Genomic DNA, 14,743 nt, shown 5'->3' with positions numbered 1-14,743 from the left:
GGGGGGGGGGGGGGGGGGGGGGGGGGGGGGGGGGGGGGGGGGGGGGCGGTTGGAAAGGAAGACAAATGGAGTAGGAGTTTGGTTATAAAAGTGTTTCCCCCTCAAGAACCCAGGAGAGTCATTGAGGTGTGTGCCAACAATCTAGTGATTCTCAGCTCCTAATTCGTCTTTGTTCTGAGGTGTGGTATTTGGGGCTGGAACATGTAAACATTGCTTTGTTCTCAGTTGGCCCAATGCCAGGACTTGTCAGCAAAAGGTACTGGAGGGACGCTGCATAAAAAGGGGGGGGGGCTCATCTTTCTTCTTGCTCTTATGATGTGGTCAGTGGGTGGCTTTCTGGCCAGTGGTGTGCAAGAGATCAGTGTTTCACACCGTTAGCTAAGTTGGCTGATTCCCCAGTGTGTGGCTTCCCAGTAAGCTGTGCTGGCTTCCCAGCAGGTGGGTTCCTAATAAGTTTCACTGGCACCGCAGCTGGTGATTTCCTCACCAGCCCAGTCTGTGACACCTAGTGAACTGCATTGCCATAGGTTGGGCCACAGCCACATTATCTCCAATAAGGTCTGTGTCCCTGGCTTGGTAGCATAGAGGACAAGGATGGAAGAATGGTTCCTCTAAGTTATTGCCTACTTTCCCACAGCCCCAGAAGTACTGGCTGCTCCCTAAACCACTCCTCCTGTATTCATCAGTAATCTCCTCAGTTAGCAGTCACTCTCCTTTTACTAGTTAATACTTCTTTATATTAGCTTTTCCCTTTCAGTGGTGGTGTTATTTCTGTCTCCTGCCTGGATCTTGACTGCTACAGGTGTAAAGGGATCATGTAGAACCCCGAGGAGAGCACCATCTAGGGACTCAGAAATTGGGATCCTGCCTTTAGCGGTATAACCTTGATTAAATCACAAAGCCTCTCAGAACTTGCTCCCTCATCTGTAAAAAGGTGGTAATATATGTGACAAGGTTGTGTGAGCATCATGTAAAATTTAAATGCACTGAAATCTGGTAGTAAAAAAGAAAATGGGGATATTTTCTTTAAGAAATACATGTATTCTGAGGACTTATTAGGTTGTTTCCTAGGAGTGAAAAAAACAGCATTTTCTGTCAGATATATTATCATCAAATAAATATAGTATTTGTTGGTCCGTTGACTTCGCTAACTTTTCAGAGATGAAAGCAAATAGTTGTGAGTACTAGGTTGTTCCGGTTTACAGCACTATGAAAAATGACTGAAATAACAATCATTTTGAAATGCTAGATTCAGACTAATTTGATTATCTTCTCTTCTGGAATTCTTCACAGTTGCCTTATTTCTTCTTGTCTGCTTTACCCTTTCCGAGTTTGATGCCTGTGTCAAATAATTTTTTCATTTCTGACACTCTGCGTGTAGAACATGACACTAGATATTGCATGCTATTCAAAAATAGTTTGGAAATCTTAAAGGCTGAAGAAAGATAAGCAATCCTATCACCTTGCACATTCTCTGGCACAATGTAAATTCTCAGGAGAATTCTACCTAATAACAGATATATCCTAAGTGATAGCATATAAAATTTCAATATATGACTGCCACCTTAATATGAATTTTTGTCTTTAGTAATTTAACGATAATCTCTTTATGCCCATACTAATGTCTTCAGGGGATGTAATGCAGAAGAACACATACTGATGAAGAAAAAACAGAAAACGTGCTTAGCGGTGAGACTGAGGTTGAGAAAAGAAGCCAGATTCTTCAAGAGCTTGGGACAGGGTCTGAGAGGTGATATTGGTGGTGATGATGTTAGTGGAGAGTAAACTTGACACACTCCATGGTTTGTCTGTGGCCATTCCCATTATTAAACCTCCTTTCACTTCTGCTTCAGTATTCACACACAAAAATACCAATCCATATTTATAAGGTAGATTTATTTAGCATAATACCAAGCTTTTCAGACTTTTCTATCAAAATATCTCTAACAAATTATATTCTTACCCACTCCCAGCCAAGAGTAATCTTATTTGAAATCCCCACTTTTACCTAAAAATTCATAGAAATTTTTGCTCTAAAATAGATTTATATTTATATGGATATAAAATATGATTTTCCCCCAAAATTTTGCCTGAAAGATGTTCCAGAAGGATTTGCTGTGTTTATCTGTTGGTTTCATAGCCCAGCCTGGTGACTCCATGGGTGTCTATAGCTTCGGGACTAGATTTGCAAGCCCAAGTCCTAGAAAGAGAATTTGGGCTACAAAGATAGATGTGTCTGCAAACTTTGAGACCTTGGCTCTTCAGCCTTACCCAACACTGTGCAAAATATGAGAAGAGAAAAACACTGAACTCTGGTTTATAAAATCTTTTACTAGGCAGAGAAGAGAAGAAAGATCAGTGGGAAAAAAAAAAAAAGATTGTAGTCTAAGGAGAGGATTGAATGTTGAGAAATCAAGGTTCTTGAAGTTAGTGAGAGGAAGGTTTAGGGCTTAGATGCCTTCAAACACTTGCACAGAACTGCATATTCCATTGGCATTTTATCTAATTACGTTATAGTACTAATTCTCCTTACGTGAAAAGTTCAAATATTTTGATAATGGTAACTTTTAGATTTATGTCAATTAAATTTGCATGGGAGAGCCAGATCTGTCTCTTTTTATTCTAGAATTAATGGTCATTGATTGTGCTTCTGCATTTCATAGTACCGTCCTATTATTTTTCAGTGTCGTTATATGATTGGGATAGAATTTATGGTAATGTCTCCACAATGCAGGAACTTCCTTTCAAACAATGTCAGTTACCTAGTGCAAAAGTGTCAATTTGTCCACTGTGCAAAAAGATGTGGGAACTGGCAAATTTTGACTACGTAAGTCTATGACGATATTAGATCATTGTAGTTGCTAGAAAGTTCTGAATGATGTGAGTTTTGTCCTTATAAAGCACCTTTTTGTGTGAAGTTCCTGGACCATTTATAGGATATACAAATTGGGAACAGAGAACTGCAAAAACATTTAAATAATTGTTTCACCTTAACTACACAGTTCACAAATGGAGAAATTTGACCAGTTCAATAAATGAAAACATGATAATATTTTTATTGTGCCGTAACTTTACAAAGTAATTACAATATTTTTGGTAAAATATAATGGGTACTTAAGTAAAAACTCTTGATACTTTAGCTACCTATTCAACATATGCACAAAACACCGTAGGCTAATGCTGTATTTGGACCTGGAAATGTATACCTTTTCATATAGTGCTATACAGGGATACTTCTTAAATGTCAGTATCTGAATTTATCTTTCTTTTTGTTTTGCTTTTTACTTATTCTGTGCCTGTCAGTCTTTTATCATCAGTTCACATTCTACTAAACTCAAAAAGATATTTTCATACCTTTTTATACTTTTAGGCCCTCCTTACTAGATTTTTTAAAACACTTCAGAAATTCAGGTACCTCAATTTCATGCCATCAAGTAGCTATATCTGTCTCCCACTTTTTCTTATTAAAGTGAGTAGTTCAATTTCTGTCACTTTCTGCTTCGTGTCTATAAGTCTTTTAAAACCATTTTACCATTTTTTCATGCTTTCATCCTTACAGTAAACTTTATCTATAAAACACTCTTTTCTGCTTTTTTCATATTATTATTCCTTTTCTTTTCCAAATACACATCTCAATTTATCCTTTTTCCCCTCTATAGATCACCTTAGGATATGTATTCAGTTTCCCATCAATTCGCATCATAAATTTTAAAATAAACTTAAAACATCCTACATGGATTTTTAATATTTCTACTGCCCATATTTTAATCTTGCCTGTTTTTTTTTTTTTTTTTATCATTTCTGCTGTTAATTCAAAATGACAACAGCTTCCATTACAAGGAAGAAGCACAAAGGGACGGTATCATAAACTCAGTTTTGTCAGTAGCGGACAATCTTTAGGTATAAAAGTTATGGAAAGAAAGTAAACATACTCTCGTTTTAAATGGTTAGGGACAGATGTATTTTCTCGTCTTTGGAAAAGCATATTTCCAAAAATTCAAGGGAGACTTCATCGTGCTTCCTCAGGCATTTTACTGAGAAGCAAAAATGCTGATGAATAATTGTAGGCAGTGAGAATGTATTTCTAATCATACTCCAAGAATTTTGAAGCCTCTCCAAATACTGTTTTGTGTTGGTGTGGTTTGCTTTTAACCATTGTGAGTGTCATGAGTATTTTTCAGAATATGATGAATACTAGTCATCTTATTCTGTCCTACTGCCCTACCACAGAAGCACAGAAAGATATATCTACCAAATACTATATATCATTTCATGTAATTTATAGGTCCACTGAAACCCAATCAGTTGGCTTGGGTATGAAATTCTTTGAAAGTCCAATCTAAGTAAACCTCTTTTACTTAGACATAATCAGCTGAGAGTTATCATGTCTACTGAACTCCTATGAAATGCAACCTGATCCTTTTCATCACATTTCTTACTGACTTTTATTACGAAATCAGACTTATCTCAACCTCACTTCTAGGATATAGTTTTGTTTTTTTTTAATATTTTTATTTATTTCTAGGAGAGAGAGAGAGACAGCGTGAGCAGGGGAGGGTCAGAGAGAGAGGGAGACACAGACTCCGAAATAGGTTCCAGGCTCTGAGCTGGCAGTCAGCACAGAGCCCGACGCGGGACTCGAACCCACGAACCGCGAGATCATGACCTAAGTGAAAGTCGGACGCTTAACCGACTAAGCCACCCAGGCGCCCCTAGGATATAGTTTTTTTAATAGCATGGCTCATGTTTGTGTTCCTCACAGAAGTTGAATGAATAAAATGAAATACAGTACCAGGGTAAAAAAGAAACACGTAACTGCAGTGAATATTTCCCTATTTTATTTAATATGAAAATGTATCTATTAAGCAAAGATTCAACTCATGCTAGTAAAGTATACCCAACATTTAAAAATGTATTTCAAAAGATCAAGAACAGCAAGAACTTTTGAAAGCTAGTAAGGTTTTGAGACAGTTGTCTGTCATTTTATCTATTGAGAATATTTTTAAAAGTAAAAAGAGTTTAAATTTTTTAAGAGAAAGCTGTAGATTAAGATGGGTCACAGGGCGCCTGGGTGGCTCATTTAAGTGTCCAACTTCAGCTCAGGTTGTGATCTCATGGTTAGTGGGATTCGAGCCCCTCATCATGCTCTGTGCTGACAGCTCAGAGCCTGGAGTCTGCTTCCAATTCTGTGTCTCCCTCTCTCTCTGCCCCTCCCCTCTCATGCTCTGTCTCAGTCTCTCAAAAATAAACAAACATTAAAAAAAAATAAGATGGGTCACAGAATAATTGGAAATCATTTAATTCCTTCAGATTAAAGATTTTAATCTTCCAAGTTAATCTCAACTAAATCTTAGGGCAGTAAAAGAATTAGGAAGTTTGGCAAGTCATTGTCTATAATCTGAAGGAAAGTGGACATTAGGGGACTCATTAGAAGATGAGTGAAAAACAAAACTGTAATGTGGTTCCCAAGGAGAGAATGATGCACGCCACAAACTATAGACCATAAAAATTAGGATATCAAAAGAAAGAAGTGATAACATGATACTAGCATAGCTTCATAAAGAACAAGTCATATGTGGGGCGCCTGGTAGCTCAATTGGTTAAGCATTGCACTCTTGATTTCAGCTCAGGTCATGATCTCACAGTTGCTGAGTTTGAGCCCTGCCTTGGGCTCCTACTGACAGAACAGAGCCTGCTTAGGATTCTCTTTCTTCCTTTCTCTGCCCCTCCCCTGCTCATGTTCTCTTTCTCTCTCTCTCTCTCATTCTCTCTCTCTCTCTCTCTCAAAATAAATAAATACAACTTAAAAAACTTTTTTAAAGAACAAGTCAAATGCACGTTTTTACTTATAAAGCATGACTTGTTTGTTGTGGATCCATGTTCGCTAAATCATTAAGTATTAACACCTCACTACTTTTGTAATACCAGCAATATTATAATACCAGCAATATCCAGGACCAGGTCTCCATCATCTGTTTAATATCTTAAAGTAACAGGGTGTCTGGGTGGCTCAGTCAGTTGACTGACTCAATGTCAGCTCAGGTCATGATTCCAGGGTCATGGGATTAAGACCCGTATTAGACACACTAAACATGGATCCTGCTTGAGGTTCTCTCTCTCTGAAGATAAATATTTAATATCTTCAAGTAATTTCAGTTTGCAAATACTCTTTTCAGCACATTCCCCACATCTGATTTTACCAAGACTGCACATAATAGGCCTATTACTTTCGTCTTATAAGCACCCTTAATATCTCATGTGCTCTTTTGACCCAACTGCTGCTCTTATTGCTTCATGTTAATTTGGTGGGATCACTTTTGATCCTTTTTCAAAATAACATCTAAGCCTTTTCTTGAGTAATTCACTGACCCTAAATCTATCAGATATTTTAAGACCACCATCACAATTTTAGTATTATAAATGCAATTAATATACGTTTATTGCAAAGTATACCTTTTGTAACTAAAACTGTATAATGAAAAATATTATACATTTCAAAATTTTACATAAATATTTAATAAATTTCAGACCATGTTATTTAGAGACAATTATGAATATTTTACCTACAGTTAATATTGGCTGTGATATTGGTCAATTAGTAGTTTTATACGGTCTGGATTTAAGTGACTTTCATCTGGTTTTGAGTCTTAATGAAAGAATTTGCATATTCTAGTCTTTTATAGTATGATGACTGCCATTTTAATAAAATTTCAAAATTTTGAGGACATTTTCATTACAATATAATTATGCTTCCTGATTTAGGCCATATTTAAATATTTATTTCTGTTGTCAACAGTATCTTGATAGAACTAGAAATAAGGAAGTAATTCCTCCACTTAGTAACATAGGTTTTGATTTTTTTCTAAATTAAAATTGAAGAGGTAAAAGGTCCTATACACTTGGTAATTTGATTGTGTGACTGCAGAAGTTCAGAGACTCCTTATTCAGATGTCTTATATAACACAAGAAGAATAAACATTGCATTTTCCTCTTGAAGGCCCCAAAATATTTTAAAGGATGTCAGTTTATATATAAACATACCCTGAAGCTCCCACTTCAGCAGGAAGCTAAATAAAAGAAGTTTAAGTTTTCCCAATACTAATGGAGATTTACTTCCTAGCCCTTTTCCCTGGAGACAAATGTAAGTCTCTCCTCAAGGATAGGAAGATTTGCATATGATTTTAAGGGCTAGAAACACCTTTTCTGCTCTCTCCAAAATACTTCAGTATGTTTTGTCATATTGCTTGATGATTTTGCATTAGAAATTTATCCTTGAGATAATAAAACACAAATATCTCTGAAAGGGTTTCTTCTGCTTTACTCATACTCCTATGGCTACTAGGGAACAAAATGTGTTTATATGTTACAGGATAAAAGGAAGATGCCAGCCAACAAATCCCTCGAGTCTGTACTACATTAAACGTTGCTTAGCAATTTCCACGATTTTCTCAGTGTAGTTTACAAAGACATTAAAAATCAAGGGCAGGTGGGTATGTTACATCAAGTTGTGAAATGGGTATTTATTCTGTGTTTCTAATCTCTCTATATTGACTTAAAAAGAAAGGAAATGGCAGGTTAATCGGTGGTATGGTAGGGTGGCAATAATATAGTTGGATGGTATAGAGAGGTGCTTCCTAGCAGGTAATATTTAAGCCAGGACTTGAATGAGGTATAATCTCCAGTTGCGAAAAATTCTATGGGGAGGAATTTTCAGACAGAGGAAAAAGAAATATCTAGGACCTGAAGTAGTAAGGAACTTGACATGTCAGAGACCAGGTAATTTTCATTTGTATTATGCATTCGATTATACTTTCCCTTAGGTTAATCTATATAAGGTCTTTCACAAATTGGACACTGTTTGAAATTTAATACTCCCCTGATCCCTTCTCACCATGCTTACTGCTAGTCAGTGCCTCTGTGATTTTATATAACCTGTTTCTTTTGATTAATAGCCTCTCATTCATTTGTTCTGGGATGGTAAACTGAATCCTCTCTTAAACTCTACCTCAAGCATTCCCTCTTTTAGGAAGCCATCTCTCCTTCTCTCCTGCCTACCATCCATCGAGTCACTCAGTCTTTGTGCTACCATTGACTTGTGCACTTGAGACTCGGCTTTACATTTATTGATTTACCTATCTGCTTTTATCACTGGTGAGTTTCTTTAGGACAGGGATGTTATTGTAATTCATCCCTGACTACATACGATCCAAAATTACTAGTAGTACTATATAGTATATAATACTAGTTGTAGAATTAGACACTCAATAAATCATTATTAAGTAAATCAGTCAGTTATCTTTTATTGTTATGACTTAACTAATGTAAGTTTCATCTTCAGAACAGTTTCCATGACATACTTATTGTAGTTAACAGCTATAAACAAACTCTTCACTCTAGCTATATTCTATAGCTGCTAGGATGTTTATGATTTCATTTCAAAACAGTAGAATGTTAAATGAAATATAATCATTCATATTTAATGGAAACTACACTTGTACACATATTGTAAAAATATTAATTTCTGACACAGTTTTCAACTTAGTTTTTTCTGTTCAGCATATTTAGGATAGACTTTCATCCTACTTTTAAATATGTTGGCATGGAGAACTAGGTACTCTTTAATGAAAATCATGATTTAATAGTGATAGGGAAAAACCTGTTATAAGATAGCCCACAGGACTGATAGGGAAATTCCATTCCCAGACCAAAGACTCCCCTTCTGGGTTCTTCTTCCTACCATGCTTGCCAAATTACTACTAATGCGGAATGCAGGAGTAACAGACTATAAATTGTCCCCCATGGTTGTGCTAAGGCTCAGACCTCTGGAGAGTGATCTTCTCTGAGCTTGCCAGTGTAAAATAAACCTGCCTTCCAAGATCTCCAAGTGCTGCTTGGTTCTTCCGCCAGGTGATCCAGACCAGGTTCCATAACAATAGTATGTTTTATGTGGCTTGTTGGTTTCTCTTTTTAATTTAGAGTAGTAGAGTTGTCTTTGAGATCTTCATTTGCCAGAACTCCGTGTTCTTTCTTAACTTGAAATCTGAGGGCTTTTCTATTCCCAAGTGACTGGCAGAGGTAGAATAGCTGGCTGAAAACCTGCGAGGAAAAGTTACAGGAGATGTGGCATGGTCAGTGGGAGGAAGATATGGTAGCACCAGAACTTAAGAGATGACAGAGATATAGCATTAAAGTAACCATGCAGAATTGGAATACATACTTGGAGCTTCCCCCACTCCAGGAAGTTTCCAGTATACTGGCACTTGGTCAGTGTCTGAAGAGATAATTATCTACATGATTGGCATATGTTCGAGGCTTTATCCACAGTTAGGAAGTGGTTTCCACCCTACAGATTCCCTTGAATTCATTGGAGGTACAATTGTATGATACAAATTTACTGAATGAACTAAGCTAATAAATAAATGTATAAGCCTGTAATATCAGTCCTTTTACTTGTCTTTAAAATTTATATTAATATGTACCCCTAGATTCTTATTTTATCTAATAGGATAGAATCTACTACTAATAGTTTTTGTTTTGAAGCTCAGATCATTTGCTTTGCCCTGTGGGGCTCCTTCAAGATGGTTTGCTTTTCCTTTTGAGGTGTACCTTTGATTATTTGAATACTTTTTTGCTTGCTTATATAACAGAATGTTCCAGTTTTATATTAGTTTTTCTCTTCCCCAACTCTGGAATCTGTCTCCACATCCCCACCAAGAAACCTTGTTCCTTTTAGTAAGAATCATATTTAGAAACCAAGATAGGATATTTTGACTCATTTATTGCTATTAGTGGGCCATTATTTCTAAGTCCTTTCAGTGGACAGAGCTAGGAAATATATAGAGAAAGACTTCAATTGGATTTATATGTAATATATTAACTACCCTTATATGTTTTAAAATGATTTCATACTGATACTTCCAATTAATATCACAAATCCCTTTACTTTTCATAAGAAGAGATAAATCACTGGCCTATTTATAAGTAAAATACTAACATTTTTGAAGAGACCTGAAAAATAATATTGATCTCAAAGCCCACTCAAATAAGTTTCATTAATATTTAAACATAGCATATATTAGAATCTAAGATATTGGAGGAAGACATTATCTAGGACTGTGATTGAGATGTTATACAGTAGACTCTTGCAGTTTGGTTCTCGATCTGCGTTGGAATAGAAAACTAAAGGGGGCAAAAGATTGTCCTAATCCTTCACAACATTGTTAACTACATGGAGAAAGCATATTAAGCATGCATCACACCCAGAATCTTGAAATGAATGCATATTTATGAGAGGAGTATAAACAAACAGGGAAGTGTTATAGTGACATACTGACATAGTGACACTACCTACATGGGAAAAATACTAGTGTTTTCTCTTTGGGTAAATAGTGGGTACAGATCTAATACTAGCCATTCCACTTAGCAGTAGCATGACTATTATTTGACTACTAATACGAATAACTTGTCCAGAGATGAAGAGGAGATGTGAACATGTAAACAATGGGCATTTGCATCATACAAGCCCTAGGACTATGTTATCCAGTTCTTACAGTTTTCTCTCAGGGAGTCTTGGAGAACTTTTCTCTAATGGTCTGTGTCTCCTCTGCTATGGTGAAAATTAGAGGTTCTCTACTTGGTTTACTAATTCCAAAGATTAATTCAGTAGAAGTCCATGCCTATTTCTGCTGGTTCCTTTGCTTTATCTAGGAAAATAAACTAAAAAATACAGTTTGACAGCTTCAAGTTTGTTTTATGTGTATAGTAAAACAAAGATCTTCATTTTCATACTGTATCATCTGTGCCTTTGCTACTCTCTTGTAATAATTTAATGACCTGAAAATGATGTAAATATATATATGTATATATTCATGTTATTTTTAAATTCAGAAATCATATTTGTAAAAGTGAATACCGAAAGAAATGATTTTTTATATCATTAAAAAAATTTTTTGACTAGTGTTTGAAGGCAAAATTAATTAACACCAATTAGGGAGTTATTAAATGTGATATATATCCCATTTTACTTAATTATCAAAACAATATATTTGCTAGGGCTTTTATTATTCCCATTTTATAGAAGAAAAAGCTGAGATTACATACTTTATTGAATTTGGTCAACCTCGTGTAATTAATACATAATGGAGATGGGACTTAAAGCCACATATGTTTGACTCTAGACCCTATAGTTTCTTGAGTGCATCATATAAAACTTTGCACTGTTCCTGGCCAAAAACAGCTTTTGCCAAATTGATTCTTTACTTTTTGGTCCATAAGGGAAGGATGTTGGTCTATCTCAGCGATCTCCATGTTTTTAATAAGCAATAAATAAATAATATTCACTACACATAATAGCTTTTCTTCATGGACTCTATTCATTATTGCAAAACAACTATGACTCAGTGATGCTTTGAACTTAATATTATTCATTAAAATACACCTGTATATGCATATGAAAAATACCAGTTGTCACAACAGAATAGAGAGTTCTGTTTTGAAAGGTAACTTAGTTTGTAACTGATAATTGACCATAAATATATGATGATGGTGTAGACAACAAAGATGTGGGTAAAAGTTGGCCTGGAGTCATTTTTTTTCTTTGTTTCTTTTTTAATAGAGTTTTTAAACATTTTTATTGAAGTATAATTAACCTACAGTTAATTATACAGTGTCAGTACAATGTGTACGATATAATGATTCAACAATTCTGTACATTACTCAGTTCTAATCATGTAAACATACTCCTAATCCCCGTTATCTGTTTCACCCATGCCCTACCCACCTCCCTCTGGTAACCACCAGTTTGTTCTTCATATTTGAGAGTCTGATTTTTTGTCCATCTCTTTTCCTCTTTTCATTTATTTTGTTTCTTAAATTCCGCATATGAGTGAAATCATATGCTATTTGTCTTTCTCTGTCTGAATTATGCTACTAAGCATTATATCTTCTGGGTCCACCCATGTTGTTGCAAATGGTAAAATCTCATTTATTATTTTTTTGACTAAGTGATATTACATTGTATATGTACACCACATTTTCTTCATCCGTGGATGGACATTTGGGTTGCATCCATATCTTGGCTATTGTAAATAATGCTGCAGTAAACATAAGGGTGCCTGGAGTCATCTTAAGTGAACTTTATCCAAAAGGGCTGCCTAATAAGCAATAAGATCCCAACAGAGAGTCTATGAAGAGATGAACTCCTGAGAACCAAATCATAATGAAGTGCAGGTGAGAGATGCTTACCAATGAATGGAGAGAGAAGTAATGGTCTGAAGAACCCTGCAAAGAACTGAAATACCCTGAAATAACCTGCAAGAGAAAAAAACACAAGAGTCATCTTTGACACCTGTCAAACCAGAGAACAATGTACAAAAGTACCAGCAGGCAGGATCTTTCCTATGCCCTGACCTCTCTTCCATCCACCATCTTGAACCCTGGCATGATCAGAAGCAGTACAAGTTAGCAGTTGTGGAGAGAAAGAAACACAAGTTTGGAAAATAGACGAATATCTATCTAAGCCACACTGTATACTGCAGGCCTGCCTTCTGTTGCATGGAGGATTAAGTGAGTGCAGAAGATTATTACTCTGACTGTACCTATCACTTTTAGAATTGAAATCATTTAAGTAACTGAATACCAGGGGGATTTTTATTATTTAAAAACAGCTATAAGACACCAACCAAGATTTTATCCAGAAGACAAAGAAGAATTACCCTATAGAGCACACTTTAACGGATATTATGAGAGAAAAAGTTACTTTAAGACTTAATTTGGCAATTCTTTTCATTCAAAATATCACAAGGATTTATATATCCATGTATTATATATCAAAAATAGACACTTTACATGTGCATATATCATAGGGAGGACATTGCCTTTTGCAGAGTTTCCTTGTTTAAATATTCATACTTGATTAGTCTCTCAATTGCATTTCTGTATATTCTTTGTTCCTAAATTCCTTAGCTATAAGCAAATAAGGGTCAAGTTTTTATATGCAAGATTCTGTGTTTTTCTTTATAATTAGAGAAAATCATATTTTATCTAAAATCCATGGGCACATGATATATGACACCCTATCATATTTGCATGTGAATGTTTATAAAGTACAAGTCATCTCAAATTATAGGATCAGAATTAGATTTGAAAAAATGTATTCAATAAGATGTGTAAGTGGAGATAGACTTAATTCTAATTGAATTCACAGAGGATTTGAAATTAGATGTAAATCTCTAATATCATATTACATTAAATATAAATTAGTATTTGATTTGCATTCAGAAAAATGTACTATGTTCACTTCTGAGTACCATTTAGACAGAACATTAGAACAATATCTCTATTTTCTCTTTTCCCCCTGCCATCTAAATATTATTAAAAAATCTGTCCCACCTGATAACCACTATTAAAGTCTGGGTTTTAGAAATCCAGAGAAACTAAGATTTACATTTTAGTGGGAGATAGAATACAGTAAAAAGTATTTTTCTAAGTGTGGAAAAAATGTTTCTTATGAGGTAACAATTTTAATACCTTAAAAACTAATCCAACAAATACTAAATTTTAGATATAACAGAAAAGATCTATAAAACACAAAAGAGTTTCTTTAATAAATGTTCCACACTTAGCTTATAGAATTAATTTAGGACTTCGCGTTCTCTATTCAGTATGTAGACATTAAAGAAATGTTATTTGAAACTGATACTGGTAAATAATAACTTAGAAAAACTTTAGAATTTGGATTTAAGTCCTATGATTTAGAATTTGCATGTTATCCAAAGGAAATTAGTATTGGTTATTACTTGGACCCTAGAACCGCCATTTAATAAGGTGTATTAAAAGAAGAATATTCTACTATAAAAAGCTATTAATGGCCTATAATGACCTCATTCTTTCTTGTATGATGAGAGTAATAAAGTTTGTAAAATGTGTATTTATACTATTTCATTAATAACCATGTCTATTCATGAAAAAATAAAACCCCAAAATATACCAAAAATGAAGTTATTAATATTTAGTATTACTCTGAAAATTGAGACTGACTAAAAATACCAGTTGTGATTATAAAGCATTCTGAATTCAGTGACTCCTTTGACAGTCCTAATTTCCTACCTAAGAGCTATTCTCCACTTCTCCCTTACTGACAGGACCCCGTTTTGTTCAGGTTGGCAATGTTCCCAGATAAAATACTCACCTTCTCAGACAGTGTTGCAGCCAAGAGTAGCAATGTAACAAGAATGTAGGCAATGAGATACAAGTATATTTCTGCTAGAGACTTATAGGATTATTTCTGTTTTTCTAACACATTCTTTGTGTCCCTTTCTCTTTTCCCAGGCTACAGCACATCTGAAGAGGGAGAAGCCATCTTGCCTCTATGATTAGACAAGCATGAGGATAAAATCTTCCCTGTGAAGATAATGGAACAAAGTTGTAGAAGGGGCCTAGACTGCCTTCCCTTAGACCTCTTGTTATGTGAGGAGAATAAAATGTTATAAGGTTAAGCCACAGAGATGGGCTTCTGTTTCATACATGTAAACATATCACAGTTCATACAATGTCCATTTATTGGCAAAAGTATCCAATTTAAAGGGTTAATTTGAGGGACTAGCAGATACCTAACACAAATCTCAGAAAAATTACAGTTATTTTTAATCCATCATGATTACAGTTATTTTTAATCCATCATGATTTTTCAGTAATGGTTATCTCTAACTCATTTTTTTTAAAGTTTATTTTGAGAGAGAGAGAG

The 14,743-nt window shown here is 35.0% G+C and overlaps 1 long non-coding RNA gene across 1 annotated transcript in view; it reads left to right on the top strand.

Annotated features, from left to right (window-relative positions):
- LOC120224312 overlaps positions 1-14,495 on the top strand; it is a 16,294-nt gene extending 1,799 nt beyond the window's left edge. Inside the window, exon 2 of the long non-coding RNA XR_005526528.1 lies at positions 14,329-14,495. This is a non-coding gene — a long non-coding RNA (uncharacterized LOC120224312). The remainder of the gene's footprint in view (positions 1-14,328) is intronic.
- The last annotated feature ends 248 nt before the right edge of the window (positions 14,496-14,743 follow it).

Source organism: Hyaena hyaena, unplaced genomic scaffold (genome assembly GCF_003009895.1).
Source record: "Hyaena hyaena isolate Hyena2069 unplaced genomic scaffold, ASM300989v1 scaffold_1156, whole genome shotgun sequence".
NCBI lineage: Eukaryota > Metazoa > Chordata > Mammalia > Carnivora > Hyaenidae > Hyaena > Hyaena hyaena.
This window is presented reverse-complemented; position numbering and strand designations above follow the sequence as displayed.